Source organism: Pinus tabuliformis, chromosome X (assembly GCF_031772625.1).
Source record: "Pinus tabuliformis cultivar Carrire ecotype Pingquan chromosome X, CPIR1, whole genome shotgun sequence".
NCBI classification, from domain to species: domain Eukaryota; kingdom Viridiplantae; phylum Streptophyta; class Pinopsida; order Pinales; family Pinaceae; genus Pinus; species Pinus tabuliformis.
Genome location: NC_142308.1, coordinates 332,870,451 through 332,887,988, shown reverse-complemented (window position 1 = coordinate 332,887,988; position 17,538 = coordinate 332,870,451). Strand labels below are relative to the sequence as shown.

General features: G+C 33.4%; 1 pseudogene; it reads right to left on the bottom strand.

Annotated features, from left to right (window-relative positions):
- Positions 1-331: 331 nt before the first annotated feature.
- Positions 332-769, bottom strand: LOC149139804 (DNA-directed RNA polymerases II, IV and V subunit 3 pseudogene; annotated as a pseudogene).
- Between the last annotated feature and the right edge of the window lie 16,769 nt (positions 770-17,538).

Here is a 17,538-nt window from a genome sequence, read left to right as displayed (position 1 = left end):
AATTAAAAAGATTAAAAGAATAGGTTGCTTGCAGTGTCTGTTTGCTAAATGAAAGACAAATAACAAAGGCCAAACAATCATTTAAAATATATTTTTAAAACCCTGAAAAATATCCAAGCACAAGAATCTTACCTAATTCTACAGTGTGAATCAAATTTTTTTAAATCTTTACTAAATTTTAATTGAAATTAGCCTCAAAAAATATCTTGAAAAAAAATCATGAGTTACTCTATATAAAAGCTTTAAGCCTTTCCCATAGAAATTAAGAAGATTAAAGGAATAGGTCGCTTGCAGAAGGCGAATAAAGAAGGCGAGGGAAGCTTTCGATTGCCTACGTGGTCCCTTTGCGGGTGCTGACAGGCTCCACATCAGACTCGCCCATCGACATGGACGTGAGATCGGCGGCAGTAACATCAATATTTTCATCGCCTGTGCACTTGACCTCCAGGTTGAACTCCACAGTACAACGTTCGCAGGTGCCATCGCCATCGCAGGCATCGCAGTCCCTGGCGTACAGCATGCGGAGTGCGGAGTCGCTGACAAGAGGGATGAGTCCCAACCTGTGGGCCAAGAATTCGTCCGGAAGCACGCTACTGTTTGCCGTGATATCGACCAGCTCGATGGCCACCGTGGGCACCTCCCCTATCATCACCCTGCGGAGCGCGTTGGCAATGCTCAGATCAGTACCCTTCAAATCGAATTTCATGGAATCCTCATTCAATTCTCGGATTTCCACAGTGGGGTAGCGCTGGTAAGACACGCCCGCCATTTTCCTGTTTCTGGACCTTAACACTTACACTTCCCCCAATTTTAAATTTCGCTAATCTTGCACTTCTGTTCAAGATGGCCATTATATTTGACTAGTTCGTTATTGTGTTTCTTGTAACTGCCCTCTATATGGCTGCATGAGGTGGCATTTTTTTTTTGTTGCAAACAAATATATTTGAGAACTAATAACGAACTAGAACCAAAAAGAAAGGGGTTCGAATGGCCGCACTGCTAAGGATCCAATCACTGCGATTTGTGTTTACGAGCTAACTTGGCTTCCATATAGTGTCGGAGTGGGTGAAATAAAAAATGCGGTTGGAAATCCCAGCAATCTTTAGCTCTCGACTTTGGGAAATAGATGAATAAGCAGTTGCAATCAACAAGCAGGCAAGTTATTAGTGCTTCCCTTTCTGGGTTTCCCGCGCTAAACCTCTCCCAACACAACGCTTCTCCAGTCCGCTCGGACAGTAGTTATAACGGCTTACTACGCCCCTTTTGCTATCAAATAGTACGCAATGGTATGTAAGTCGTTTGTTATGAGCGTTACTCCGCAATAGTATATAAGTCACTTTGTTAGAAATTTGAGTATGTACTAATATATAATATCTGTGAATATGTGAGTTATGTTATTATTTATTTTTATATATAGTTTTTAGTTTATTTGGTTAAAATGATATTGAAGATGAAATTATTTAAAATTAAAAAATATTATTGAAAATTTATATATTTAAAATTTCAATTATATATTCCCAAATCAAAGTGTGTTCAGAGATCATGGGTAGTTGTTTGGGTGGTATGCCAGACACATATTTGTTCTATGAGCTGGGTAGTGTGGCAACGTTTGGGAGATGGAGGTAGACATCCCATCAATTTAAATTTCGCTCATTTTTTATGGACTGGAATAAGTAAGAACAATGGAGGATCGGAGATGAGGTTCATACCTCAACCTCTTTCAACTTTAAAGGATCGGAGGTGAGGTTCATACCTCAACCTCTTTCAACTTTAATTCATTTGTTGTGAGTAATTCCTTTGATGAGATATGTGCTAAGGAGGTTGGGTCTTGTTTCTTGATTTCCTGAATATTTATGCTTCAGTGTAATTAGGTCATTCAGTGTCAATGTTTTTCGTATTGTACTTACATAATTCTAATTTTAGGCTGGTTTTTTAATTGGTGATCATTTTCTCATAGTTACCTTTTTTAGATATTGAGTTTCAAGGTATTTCTTATGCTTGTCCTCTTTTGGTTTCAGGTTGTTGGTATTTAGGTCATCTTTTTGTCTTGTTTTAGCCTGGTGGGTTTTGTGGTAATACGATGGCTCTTTTGTTTGGCTTTGGACTACCGTTCCTAGATTTGGGTCATACTAAGTATACTTTGAAGATTGGGCGGTTTGAAGATTTAGATAATTGCAGCAAGGTTGTCTTTAATTTGTTTGGTTTTTCAATTGGTCGTGGGGTATGGTTTTCTAGGTTCTTCTTTTGGAGTCATCTTTGTTTTTTATGTGGGTGGTGGCGGTTATTTTCGTGGTGTTGCATGTCTCTACAATGACCTGAATTAACCAATCTTCTTGGATTCGAGCCCTTGATTTGGAGGTTGAGGGATGATCTGTTAATTTTGAGGTCTAGATTAGAGGGGGTGATAATTCGACCTTTTTATTGTTATTTTGGTGGAGGGTTGTTTTGGGTTGTTTCTCTTGTCGGGTTGTAGAATCCATTATGGCTCCTTGCCAATGTATGGTGCCTCATCATGGTGGTTTGGGACACATGAGTGTAAAACAATCACAACCTTTTGCATGTGACTCTGGCAACTCTTTTCGATTTTTCCCTCTTGAAGTTCGCAGGGAAATGCTAATCCTCGAATCTCAGTAAGATCATGAAAGGGCTGAATTTTCAGATTCTGAAATAGCTGGAGAGAGACTTAAATGGGTTCCTAACTTAGGTTGTTTTAAGAAAAGACAACTCAATTTCTTATATTCCATGTCTCTGCATCAACAATTAGATACCCTGCTTCAACTGGTCTTCAAAGATAACCGAGTTATTAGTTACAATGTTTTCTCTTGTCTTGAAGACATTAAACGCATTTGAGGAATCATCGTTTCAGTCTTAACAATATTGATGCTCATTTGGGTTGTGTGGAAGGTTGCTTGACTTTGGATTCTACTTCCGGTGACTTAACGGATCCTCCAGTGGATCCTACTCTTCCAATAGTAGTAGCAGTCGAGAATGCATTGTTGTCTACTCAGATCCCAACTGAATGTTATAGTTACTTGTTTTACTTTTTGTCAGGATAGTTTCCTTCAGTGAGGTATAAGACCCCATTGCACTATATGGTAGGGCTTTGCGAGGGTAATCGACATCATGTTTTGTATATTTTGTTGGTATTGTTTTTTGAAGAGTGCAGGGCTCTATGGCTCACTACACTGATGTTTGATATTATCATGCGGAGGTTGTTTTGGTTCTATGTTTCTATCACCCTCGTGCATGTTGTTCATTCAAGTTTTTTAGCATGAGTTTTTGTGATACGACTTTTCAAGTTGACTTTTATGTTTCTCTTCACAGAATGGTTGTGGATGGTGAGTTGTGCAACTCTTACTTTGTGTTGATTCTCCTTGGCACTGTGGCACTGAGTTATGATGTTTTTCTTTCCAGTTGGCACAACTTTTATGATGTGTTGGTTTTTTTTGGCACCATGGCACTGTATTATTATGTTACTTGGTCACTGTGGTGTTTCATGAGCTTATGTGTTTCCTTAGTCTGTGACAGACATATGGTTTATGTGTTTGTCATCTCTTATGTTGTCTTTTTGGATTGTGCAAGTTGTTGCAAAACTCGCACTTTTTTCTTGGGCTGTCATGATGAGTCTGTTAGTGAGTTCCTCTAATGTTTTTGTTATCATTGGATATTCATGATGTAACCCATTTTTTGAATCAATAGAATTGTTACCAAAAAAAAATCAATTATATATTTATATTAAAATGAATTGATAAATTCGAAAAAGTTTTTAGCTATAATTGAATTAGAAATGCAGTTATTTGAAAATAATTTTAAATGGTTTACTAATTAAACTTATATAATTTGACTAGTGAAATATAAATTAAATATATCCTTAACTAAATGTTTATATTTAAAATTTTAATTATATTTTTATTTAGAAATAAATTAAATTTATTAAAATATTTATATATTTAAAATTTAAATTACATTTTTATTTAACATAAAATGAATTCGTTGGAAGCTTTATTACTTTTGTTATGGTATGGACATTAAGCATTCTATATATTGAAAATCTTAGTTTTGTTAATGATTTATTTTCTCGTGGTAGACTAAATATTAACAAAGATGATTTTAACTTGTCATCCATATAAGTGAATGAGATCTTAGATAGATGACAATTGGGTGCATTGTTAAGGCACTCCTAGTTAAGTCACTAGTTCAAATCCTCACCCTATTTGGGTGTTATTCTTGAACATGACCATGATATAGCCTCATTGTTGTCGAACTTACAAAAAAATTACCCTCCATATATATCAATTTATTTTTAAATTATATATAAATATTAAAATTAAAACTGGAAAAAATATTTTAAATATTGTTTTATTATTAATCTTTAAAAATAATATTGAAAATATTTATGTTGTTTTCAATAATAAAATATTAAATAAAAAAAATCCTCATAAATTATTCTCTTAAATTTAATCATATTTATAGTATTTTTTAAAATATAATTATAAAAAATAATGTAAAAATAACATTACTATTTTTTTTTAACTTTTAATATTATAAAAAATATACCTATTATAAAAATTAAATTACATATTAAACTAAAATATGTTTTACGGTGCATATGTTTTACAGTGCATGTAAAAATAACATTACTAAAAAAAATTATTTTTTTTTTAACTTTTAATAATATAAAAAAAACATACATATTATAAAGATTAAATTACATATCAAACTAAAATATGTTTTACAGTTCAAAATGACACAACAACAAAATTAAAAACCATCATAATATTACTCAACATAAACTCAACATATAATTTTTTAAATAAAAAATTTCTATTTAATTATATATATATATATATATATATATATATAATTTTTTATATTATTCCATAAAATTAAAAAACAAATACTTATTTCTTAATAATAATAAATAAAAATTAAATAAGAATATTATGATTTATTTATTATCGAAAAGTTTCAAAACCTAATCTATTTAAAATTATAAATTGTATTTTATTAATGTTATAAAATCCATCTTTATTATATCTAATAAAGAAGATATTAAATTTTAAATCATGGTAAGTAATATAAATTTTTAAGAAAAGTTTTGTTTTTTCATCATTTCAAGTAAGCAATTTGTAAAAATTTATACATTTTCTTAAGTAGCGATAGGTGCAAGCTTTAGAAGACCTAATATTGGATCTGTGTCCCCCTTTTTTTTTTGGCAAAAGACTATTTTTAGTTTCCTTCTTTTTAGATTCGTAGAAGAAATTTTCTTTGTAACAATCACTCCAATATACCAGCTTTCTGTTCCAAACAACGTTAAAAATCCTAGTGACCTAGTATTGGATTTGTGTCCCCTTTTTTTTCGGGCAAAAGATTATTTTTAGTTCCCTTCTTTTTAGATTCGTAGAAGAAATTTTCTTTGTAACAATCACTCCAATATACCAACTCCGTGTTACAAATTCTTCTTAATATTTAAAAATAATGATAATAAAGAAAAGCATAAAATATATTACTATGCAATATTTTTTTTGATAGGTAAGCACCCACGAGGGATTTAAACCAATGACCTATCACAAGGAGTGCCTTTACAGTGCACCCATTCACTATCAATCCAAAGCCCCATGGGCAAATTACTATGCAATATTCAATTTGTAAACATTTTACAAATATATTTTCAATTCAATTTCCTATATCATTGTTTGGAAAAATTCTTTATAAAATTTTAAAATAATAACTTTTTGAAATATACCCTAAAATTACATTTAATCAATTAAGAAATTCTCTTCAAATATATGAATAATAATAAATTAATAATTTATTATTACAAAAAACATATAGGTCACAACAATGTCATTACACATCAAAATCTTGAAAATATATCACAAAAATGAGGATGATTGTCTTTGTTGTTATAAGCTCTCCTTGCATTAGAAAGGACAAAAAAACTTGCGAAATGAAATGGTGCACGTGCTAAAAAAAATCTTTAAACAAATAATTACAACACATGAAGTGATCTACCACCAAGAAAAGAGATTGTATGGCCAGCACAAGTATGATAACAATAAAAGACGAGGAGGATGATTTAGGTCAGGTTGGCATCACAGAGAACGATGGGTGTAAAAAAACCATTGGTAAAGGGTTAGAAGTAAACACCACATGGTTAAAGAACTTGTGGATTCCCATCAAGATATACTTGAAATAGCTAACTCCAATGGCTCCAGCGAAACTCAAACAGTAAGCAGTGGGGCACCTCCAAAGCCATAGGGTGTAGGGAAAGAAATTTCATGGAGTTGAAGAGAAGTCACTCAAACAGTAAGCAGTGGGGCACCTCCAAAGCCATAGGGTGTAGGGAAAGAAATTTCATGGAGTTGAAGAGAAGCTTGGGGTTTCATAACTCCAAAAACCAATAAAATGAACGACGGGCACTATCTAACATGTCACTCATTAAAAGCCACATTAATTTTGCCCTTGTGTTTATTGTCGTTGCATTGGGTTTTGGAGCCCATATGCAGCAACGAGCCATTGTCAATCGCATAGGGAACCCCAAAATCTAAGTTCAAACCTAAGTTTTTTTCTATGTAGGTAGAAATATTTGATGTACAATTAAAAATAATATAATGCAATGGATTTTATATGTCATGCAGTGACATAATAATAGTATATGAGTCTCAATATATCATGATTTTTATGTTAATATGAGATTGGTGATTTGTGTTATTAATATAATGGTTGAATGGTTCCTTAGCATTCCCCTCTTCTTATAAATATTAAGATTGATTCACAATAACATATAAGTCTTAATGTGATTCTTATGTCAACAGTCATAGCAATAAGAGAATGATGTCTCCTATGAACATTATGGTTAAATAGCCACTTACTCAAACTCCTCTCCTCCTTTAAGTGTTGATCCATGGTAGCATATGAGTCCCAACATGATCCTTATGCTAATAGGGGTAGCCATAAGGGAGGCGTGTCTCCTACTAACTCAATGTTAAATGTTACCTTGCTCAACCTTCTCCTCTAAGCATTGATTTATGATAGCATATTAGTTCTAACATTATCCTTATGTCAATGGGGTAGCCACAAGGGAGTTGTGTCTCCTCTAACTCAATGGTTAAAATATTCCTTTACTCAACCTTCTCCTCATCCTCCTATGTGGGATGTGTTGTGTGGATGAAAGTATGTGAAACAATAGTGGGAGGGCACCTTGGAATTGTTTTTATGACTATAGCATCTCTCATCCTCTCTCCTCTCAAATCTATAGATATTAGTCCAAGGCCTAACTTTGTGACTTTGTCCTTATACAAATTTTAATGTGGTTTTCTATTGTTCAACTCTTTGGGAATTCAATGTTATGTACAAGCATTATTTTTCTTGAGGCGTGAGGAATGTGGAAACCAAGACATACAATCTTTTCATTCTTCTAAGATGGAGGAAGATTAAAATATATGTCTAGAACGGCTTCATTCAAATATTTATCCTAGAAAATTAGCTTTATTCTATGCTCTTGGTCTAATTCTAAATAATTCTCCAGCCCTTCCCTTCTCTCCATCTCATGAAGAAGCTTGTAAGTTCACAATCATGAAGTTTCTCAACCTAAATCTCTCTCGCTATGAACTTGGATCCCACACAACTATAGAGAATTGTGATTATTATTGACACTATTAAATATGTACGAGAAGTTCAAAATTGTGTGAAAAAAATCTTCAAGGAATATAATTGAAGTGGTGAGAGCTAGCTCATTTGTGGTGTCAAGGTAAGAGGATGCATGAAGAGCCTAAGTTGGATCAAAACTTATGGAAGCCAACAAAGCTAATTATCATCTCTACATAAAAGTAATGAGTCACATTTTGGTTCTATGATATTGTGAAGAAGTCACAAGTGTCCTGCTATCCTTAGGATGAAAATGACTAAATTAAATGTGGCTTTTATCTTGAACTCTCAAGTCCTTGTTTCTTTGAATTAGTCATGTTAACCCAACACCACATGTTTGTTTAAATTAATCATATCAACCTACCACTGCATGAGATGTTTATGAGTACTTTACAAATTACGAAACAAGGAAGATATAAACAACTAGCGAAGTGGATTCAATGGCCAATTTGAAAAGCTTTTATTTTATTATTAGTTAAAATGTACAATAATGTTATAAAAAAGCAACTAGCCACATGGATTCAATGGGCAATTCTAATACTAAATAAAATGTACCATTTTGTTTTTAGTTGCAAAATTCATAATAATTTTAACTCACAAGTTTGGGGGAAGGAATTTTATTTTTACTTTGTATTTTTGAGAAAAAATGTAGGTCTCTCTCATCATATTAATAGATTATCTTATGAGTAAATTCACAATAAATTTTATTAATAAAAGTAACCATTTCATATATGTATAGAATTTTATCAAAACCTTCCATAAATGGATAAAGCAAAATACAAATCTATTATTATTTAACAAAATGTAGAATAATAATAAATTTATGCTTATTATTTATTAAATTCATCTCTTTTACCTTAAAAGTTAGATGTTTAATTTTTCATATTAATTTAGATATATTAAGTTACATGACATGACACTTTTATCTTTTATATTATTTATAGTTGTTATTTATAGAATGTATTACAAGTTTTCTCTCTTTCACAAAGAGTAACTATCTATTTTTTGTTATATGGAATTGAAACCATGAGATAGTCACTTCAATTTTTCTCACAAATACACTATGAGTCAAAAACAAACTAGTTATAGTAAAACCCTATTAATCTACCAAGGCAACAACCCGAACGACATGTAAAAAGTAGCAGATATTAAAAAGAACATGACAATAATTGTAAATCTATGTTATATTAAGTTATATTACATAATTATTAAACTAGCAATTGTCCCAAAAGGTACAAATAGAGGCCGATAGGATTATTAAATTGGAATTGTTGAATTTTTTTAGAAGAGATATTGGTTCAATCAGCCTGGTCGCCTACACTGCCACAACTCTTCCCGGTAAACCCTGACAACGATTCTGCTTTTGTAAAAAATTAAAATTTGCACCAGTAAACGTCACACATATACCTATACAACTGGATTGTTGATTGATATCATTAGACGTTGAATAATTTAAGGTAAATCTAATCGCTATTACGCATTTGTGAAAAAACGAAAATTTGCACCAGTAAGCATCACAAATATATACAGTTGGATTGTTGATTCATACCTTTGGACATGCTCGATTAATGAATAATTTAGGGTATAATCTATTACGTAAACAAAGGATCAAAGGGGGAAGGGGTGGGGTTTGTGTACTGGATCAAGCCTCTGAGATTCATGGGAGAAACGAAGGAAGAATCCCCGCCCAAAACCTCCTCTGCAATCATCCACTGTACCCTCTCAGTTGGATGAAATTTGTCCCAGTAAACATATTCCTTGGGATCCTTGCAGATTGAGCACCCTGGACCCAACCCACAGCCTACATGGCCATTGTATGGACCATCTCCACAGAAAACTTGTTGACCCACCCCGTACCTCCTAGTCTTCGTCATCCAAAATGAGGTCTAGTCTGCAGCACCCTAGGCTGATGGCCTAGGCTACCCTGGTTCGAGTCCTCCTGCCGACAGAACCCTCATCGCTCTCTTTTTCACATCCCCCCTCAAGTGAGAAAGGATTCATAACCCTATATAATCTTATTAATGAATATTATTATATATAATATAATATTAATATTAAGGTTTAATCCTATTCATATTACCAAAAATAATTTAAGAGAGTCATAAACTAAGCAATATGGGGATTAACAAAAAAAATTAATTAATTAATCTATAAATAAATAAAAATAATTTTTTTAGGAAGAAAGCGTAGGAATCTAGCATCTGTTGATACTCCAGCCATCATCTCTATTTAAATTAACAAGTCTTTTTTTTCAATTTCTAAGGCCTCTCTAAATTTACAATAATGAATATGGTCAATCCTCGCAATGACCTTAGCCTCTTCAATGGAGATGTGATGATTGGTTTTTTCTGCATGCTCTACCAAAGCAGAGGAGCGAGACCTTCCATGCCTGATGTCGGCAACATGTTCACAAATCCTTTGGTTAATGGATTGACCGGTCTCACCAATATAAGGAGCTCGACAAGAACAGGGAATGATATAAACACCCTTCTAATCCTTGGGGTTAATCGGGTCCTTAACAAAATGAAGAGAACTTCATATAATGTTAAGAGGTCTAAAAGAAGAATGAATCTCATGCTTCCTCAAGATCCTAGCAATTTTATCCATGGTCCCTTGAATAAAGGGAAGATGAACACCAGAAGACCAATCCTTGGGGTCAATCTTACTCTTAGGACCCTTTTCAGCATTTTGAAAAGCCTTAAGACCTTGAGACCTACTATAACCATTCTTATTAAAAAATTCCAAGAGGTCAGTTTTCTCATCTTCAAGGTGATTTTCGTCATAAACTTGCAACGCCCGCCGAAGTAGCTAAGGTGTTGAGAACGCCTATCTTTTGAGCAGGAAAATGATGGGAGCTAGCATGGAATTAAATTGAGTTTAATTATTTTAGAGAGATGTTACAATGTTTAACATTTTGACTTAGTCAAATTAAAATTAAAATATAAAATATAAAATTTTCGAACCCATGGTTTTTCCTTATCATATTTTTAATCTATGGTTTTTTCCCATGGTATTTTTCTCTAATGTGAGTTATTTAAAGGTTAATATTTAAACTAATCTAAATTCATTTTAACTCTACATCTACCAAATGCCAAAAAAAATCAAATCTCTTTTCACTCTTAAAAAATCAATACCTAAAAAAAAATCCCTCTTAACACATAATAAACTTACAACTAAAAATAAATCTAAACTAATTTTTAAATATAAAATTTAAAATTTATATTTCAATTAAATTATAAAAATAAATTAATAATACATTGCATTTAAAAAATAAAATTCCTCAAAAATCTTTGCTTTTCTGAGCTTTTTTCTTTCGATCTTTGATTTTTATGATCTTTTTCGTGCTTTCTTGATTTTTTTTTGCATAGAATCTTTTTTGAGCTTTTGTGCTTTCTTGACTTTCCGTGCTTTCTTGATTTTCCATTGTTTTGTTTTCTGGTTTAGATCAACGATTGAAAGTGTTTCATCTGATCTAACGGATCAAAGTAAAAGTGTTGACGAAAAGTTGATGCATAATAGAATCTTTTTTGAGCTTTTGTGCTTTCTTGACTTTCCGTGCTTTCTTGATTTTCCATTGTTTTGTTTTCTGGTTTAGATCAACGATTGAAAGTGTTTCATCTGATCTAACGGATCAAAGTAAAAGTGTTGACGAAAAGTTGATGCATAGGAAAGGCCTATCGGCCTAATTAAGTAAAACCAATACATTTTGAGTAAACACTCCACTTTCATTGGACATAAATTGTAGACAAAGAAATTGCTATTAAAAAGAGAATATTTTAAAATAAAACTAATAATAATATGATCATTTAAAAAACATATAAACAATTTAATGGGGTATTTTGAGTGTTCGAGTGATTTGAGAGTCATATAAGAGGTCTCACAATTAATTCCAGAGTTAATTTTTCTTATGTCATTTGATGTCCTTGTTATATTCAATGTCATGGTATGTTCCAATAGTGTATTTACACTAGATATCATCCACGTATTACAAAAAGGTGTCAAGGAATTTTTTTTTTGCAAATTTTACCAAAAAAACATAATCAAAATAAGTTTTATAAAATTAGAAAATTAATATACATGCACATATAAAAGAAAGTAATTTACTTTGAAGAATGTATGATTTAGAGAAGAATAAAAAAGACTTAATTTGTAAATAACTTATTTTTAAATTTATTTTTGAGGATGCATGTGTCCATCATTGGGAAAACTAGGAAGTGGGAGTTGTTGACCTAGTCTACATGAATCCTTTTCATTGAAAGCTTAGTCACCACCAACCATATGCCTCTTTGTCAATGGACCTCTCAAACTTGGATCTTGGAGGAGGACCTTCCCAAATTTCTATTGAAGCTACCTTCTAGGCTTTCATTAGTTCTCTTTGTCAGTTGGTGGGAAAGCCTCAACTCTCAAAATTGGTCAAGCACATGGATTTCATTTCGGAAGCTTCTCTCATAGAAGTTGTTGTGTCTCAAATTTGTGTCCCCAGCTGAAAGGGTTCCAATCAATGAATTTATTGGGTTATGGCCATCCCCTCATTCCATGGACATATGGATGAAAAAAAAACTAGATGGCTATGATTATAGGAAATCTTTCCTATTACTTTTGTAGATAATGGTTTTACAACTTTATGTTTTGACTTCGAGGAAGATCGAGATCTAATATTCATTAATGGCCCCTATTTGATGGATTATAAGGGATCTCAGCAACTGGATCCCTAATTTTGATTTCAATATTGATGTTCCCTTCATGGTATCGATGTGGGTTTTCCTACCTCACCTTCCTCTTCACTATTGGAATGATTAATCTTTAAGATTGATTGAGAGTGCACCAAGTAAATACATAGATAGATCTAAGCCAAAAGCTAGAATATTTATTGGCACACATATCTTGGAGTAAAGCTAAAAAAGGTTTGTCTGAAGTGATTAAGCTTACTTTAGATAACTAGAGACATTTGCAAAAGCTTGTCTATGAGAAACTCCCATTTAAATGCAATATATGCCATGTATACAAACATTATGTGAAGATTATTGAAAGGCAACGTTGATATGAACCCATTGTAAAAAACAAGAGAAATGGAAAATAGGTAAGAGCACAACAACTTCCACTAAACATTTAAGACAAGCAACAACCTCATCCTCTATGGCTCATTTTGGAAAGGGAGTGCTTATATATCATAGATATGATGTATTGTGTTAAAAAAAACCTGTAGTTATTTCCTTGTGGATGTTACCTTCCTCTCAACAAGTTATGATTCACATGGATAAGTCATTCCTCAACTCGATTTGCGCTCCTTTGATCAATCCTCCTCTATTCAAAGGTGCACCTAAGACTATCTCCAAGCCCCCCTTGAATAAGGTCTCTCCAAGTGCATCATTTATCTTATATCACTTTATATATCATAAATATGATGTATTGTATTAACAAAACCCCATAGTTCTTTCCTTGCAGATGTTACCTTCCTCTCAACAAGCTATGATCCACATGGATAAGTCATTCCTCAACTCGATTGGCACTCCTTTGATCAATCCTCCTATATTCAAAGGTGCGCCTAAGACTGTCTCCAAGCCCCCCTTTAATAAGGCCTCTCCAAGTGCATCATTTATCTAATATCACCCTCCTTTGTCATCTTCCTTAAGCAAACCTTCACAACCCTCTAGGGTTGTTATGAGGCAAAAATATCAATAATTAGAGGATGATGAATTGGAAGATGATATGATTCCTAAGGAACATGGAAGGAAATCTTACAAACAAGAAAGGGAAGAAGTGATTAATAAAGAAAGAAAAAAATGTTGTATTGTAATCTTCTATAGAGAGTACGATGGGTAGAAGCAATAAGTACATAACCACAAGAAATATAGGAATGCAAAAGAATCTAGAAAATGGAGGAACTAATAAACATTTAGTTAAATAAGAATAACGATCTCCTAGAATTGTCAAGGAATAGGAAGCAAGTATAAAATAGAAGCATTCAAATACCTTTTGAGAACAAATCCTCGTGATGTACTGCTAATCTAGGAGACTAAGATATTGCATTATGATAAGTTAAAAATAAGAAATATGATTTGGCAGGAAAGTGAAGGCATGGCTATTTCTTCGAGAGGAGCTTCGGGAGGAATTTGCACCATATGGAACATTCTAAAATTTGAAGCTATTCAAATCAAAGAACACAATGTTGGGTATATATAGATTTGGAATGTAAATATTCAGATGACCACTTTAAAGTCTTTAACATTTATGCTCCCTTGTAATAAAGAGACAAGCAAGAATGTTAGCATTCTATTGAATAAATAAGAGAAATTCTAGATATGGAACATTGTATACTTGTTGGATATCTTAACATGGTATTAACATCAAAAGAAAAGTAGGAGGAAACATTGTATAAGATCCCTTTAGGAAAAAATATGAGGATCTCATCGTTAATGGGATATATTTGATGTCAAACCAAAAAGGCGAAGATTTATGTGGACAAACAAAAGAACAAGATTTGGTCATATTCCAACTCGACTAGATCAACTTCTTATTCATGGTTACTTTCTAGAGGAAGATATGAGATAAATTTTTTTGTTATACCATTTGAGATTTTGATCATAGGCCAATGTCATGTACCTCAAATATTAAGAATTATATCAAATATTTTCTTTTTCTTTTTTAAATATTGTATATTTAATTCACCAACTCATTAATTTTTTTTGTTTCTTAAACAAAGCATTATTGTTTCTACACCCCCCCCCCTGGCAAATTCACAATTGTACTTAAATGAAAAGGAATCCATTCCCATCTCTATTTACGCATTTATCCACCACTGGTTAAGTTAACATAGATGTCCTTCTTGAATTACTCTTAACAACATAAAATAAACTGATTTTCCTAAGTCTCTATTCCCCTAAGCTCTTTAGGCTTCCCCACCTAAGCCTAGGTCATGTTTGCAACTTATAAAAAAAATTGGGTTTCCATTAGGCATTTATCATCACGTATTGAATCACCAAAGTTGTATTCATATATACTTTATATTAACTATCTCTTCCCATGGCATGACACCATGATTTAATAAAGGTTCAAAAACGATTTGACCACTACACCCTTGGCATTAATTTGTTAAAGTTTTGTCGTGGATGTGAATCCTTTTCTAGCACATTTGTCTAACACTATGTGGATGCCACATTGTTTTGGACCATGTGGCCTACCAGAAGTTGAACAACATAGAATGGTTTTTTTATGGTTTTGAGGGTGAGGATCTTCTCGAGGGGTGGTTAGGTAACTAACCCCCCCAACCTCCGACTCTACACCAATTGGAATCAAACAACTTTGGTGTTCTTAGCTTTGCACGATTCGAGGGTTTGAGGGTTTATTCTTCCCTTGGCTATTTAGTCACTAGACAAGTATACAGACATTTCCTTGCCTACTTGGACATAATTTTTCAGAACAACGCCCAATAAGATTGAAGGGGAGTTTTCACAGCATCAACACTGCAATTTTTTACTACAGGTATGGTCAGTCGGTAATTCTTTCCACGAGTTATGAACTCATTCTTTAGAGTTATTTTTTTTGTTTTCCTTATAACACACTCCTCCCACATTTACCCAAGCTAATTGATCCACTAGGGTAAACATGTGACAAGAGGCTACTATGATGTGATTCAACTCCCCAAGTACAGTTAAGGAAGTGGAACCGACAAACACAACCAAATTGACCTTCCCCAAGAGGTAACCAACCCTTCCAGGTGCTTAACCCATGAGACAAATTAGCTTTGTATTGTCCTAGAGCCTCAGTCACTACCATGACAAGGCATGCATGCGACAAAATCCTTCCAGTAACTCCCACATAAAGAGTATGCTAGAGATTGTGGACTTTTCCAGATAGTTCTAAGCCAGCAACCTCAGATTTTGTGCCACTTTTTAAGGGCATATTAGGGCGGAGGGGGTGAATCAGTATTTTCAAATCATTAAACTTTTCAATTTCATATCCAGATTTATGCATGCGAATTTACTGAAGGGAACCCCCATATGCATGCAACTTTTATTAAGACAACTAGTGTATATCCAGTAAACTTACTTTTGAGTTAATTCATCTTTTGTTTATCTTGAGCTAGTGCACCAGTACTCCATTAAACATTAAATAAGCAGTAACCATGTACAGTAAGAACACAATAAACCATCATGCATAAGCAACACATCAACACACATGAACACCAGGATTTTTAGGTGGAAACCTAATGTGGGAAAAAACCACCGTTGTTGTCATCTCTGTTTTCATCTTTTATTATAATGAAAAACTTCTTACAATCTTATACTAGCGCAGACTCATACCAGCACACAGGCACCCACCTGTTGAAGGCTACAACCTTCTCTTGTTCCTAGCACCCACTAGAAGGGAGCTCTAACCCCTGATCTCGTTTACCGGCACCCACCGGAAGGGAGATCCAACCCCCTCATCAGATTTACCAGCTACCACTAGAAGGAAGCTTCAACTCCCTCACTGAACTCTTCAACCCTCAACACCTCCGTGGACAATGTTTCATAAATTTTCATATTGGATCGATATTCTACAAAACATCACAACTTGTAGGCCATGTTTTATCATATTTTTAGAATTGACCCACTACCATCATTTAAGCCCAAAAACCAAACATCAAAATTGAAACTGATCACTACAACAAATCACTCAATCATCAACTGAAACAACCAATCTCTGACCCATCTGAATCTACCAATCACTGGACCAACTGAGACCCAAATCAACAAACTTATTCTCAAACAAACAAGAGCAGTTAGATCATTGCAACCAGGGTACTAATATAGAACCCAAACACTGCATCAATTTACTGAATCAACTGAAAGCCGGTCAATAAAATATCAGAATATATATGCTACTTTGTTGTAGCGAAACGCGTGTATATGCGACTTCCTTGAAGCATACCTGCGTACAAATCTCAAAACATTGAACCCTGAAACTAAACCATTGTCACTCTGAAACAAACATTGAATCATACACAGATCCACTGCATCATTCTGAAATAATCACAAAACTATCCCTGATCTTCAATCACAAACATCTAGTATCTTCATCATTCTTCAATCAATCAATCCTCATGAAAAACATCACTATTAAGCCCAGATCATCAAGTAAGACTTCATTGACAGATAATAGAAACACAGCAAAATAGATTAAATTGATCAGACATATTTTTTAACAAAACCCTAGCTTATATACGTGCTTTCCTCAAAACATTTTCGCATGTATACGTGTTTCTCCATAATCAAACCCACATACAAATATGAATATATATACGCGACTTATTGGTATTAAACCCACGTGTGCATGCGCCTTTCAAGTTATCAAACCCACGTACAGATCTGCAATTGCTGGCACGAACCTTCATTGCACAACAAAACTTCAGACATACCCAGATCTTGGCATACACAAAAAAAAGTAAATAAATAAATAAAAATCACACGTCGAGACATTATCATCACTGATCAAATCAGCGCATAATCAACATTGACATTTCATATCTATTGGATCTTATCCATCATAAAATTCTTGGGTGCATACTTAGTTTTAGATCAAGCAAATCATTAACAGCCCATTACATGCATATTTGGTTTAGATCTAACTATTCATAAAATATTCATCACTTGCACACCCAAACACTTTGATCTTCATCTCCTTATATATCTTAGCTCGTATCCAATACCACAGGTCAAAACCATACTAATGTCGATGGTATTCTAAGATGAGATCAAATATTTGTTGTTGGGATCAATACCACACGCAGGTCAATACCATGGTAAAGACCCTTAGTATTTAGAATACCATGGTGTGGAATATGTACGCACATTTGCTTCTTCATATCCTTGTGTGTATGCGACTTTTCTTTACAGAATCCACGTA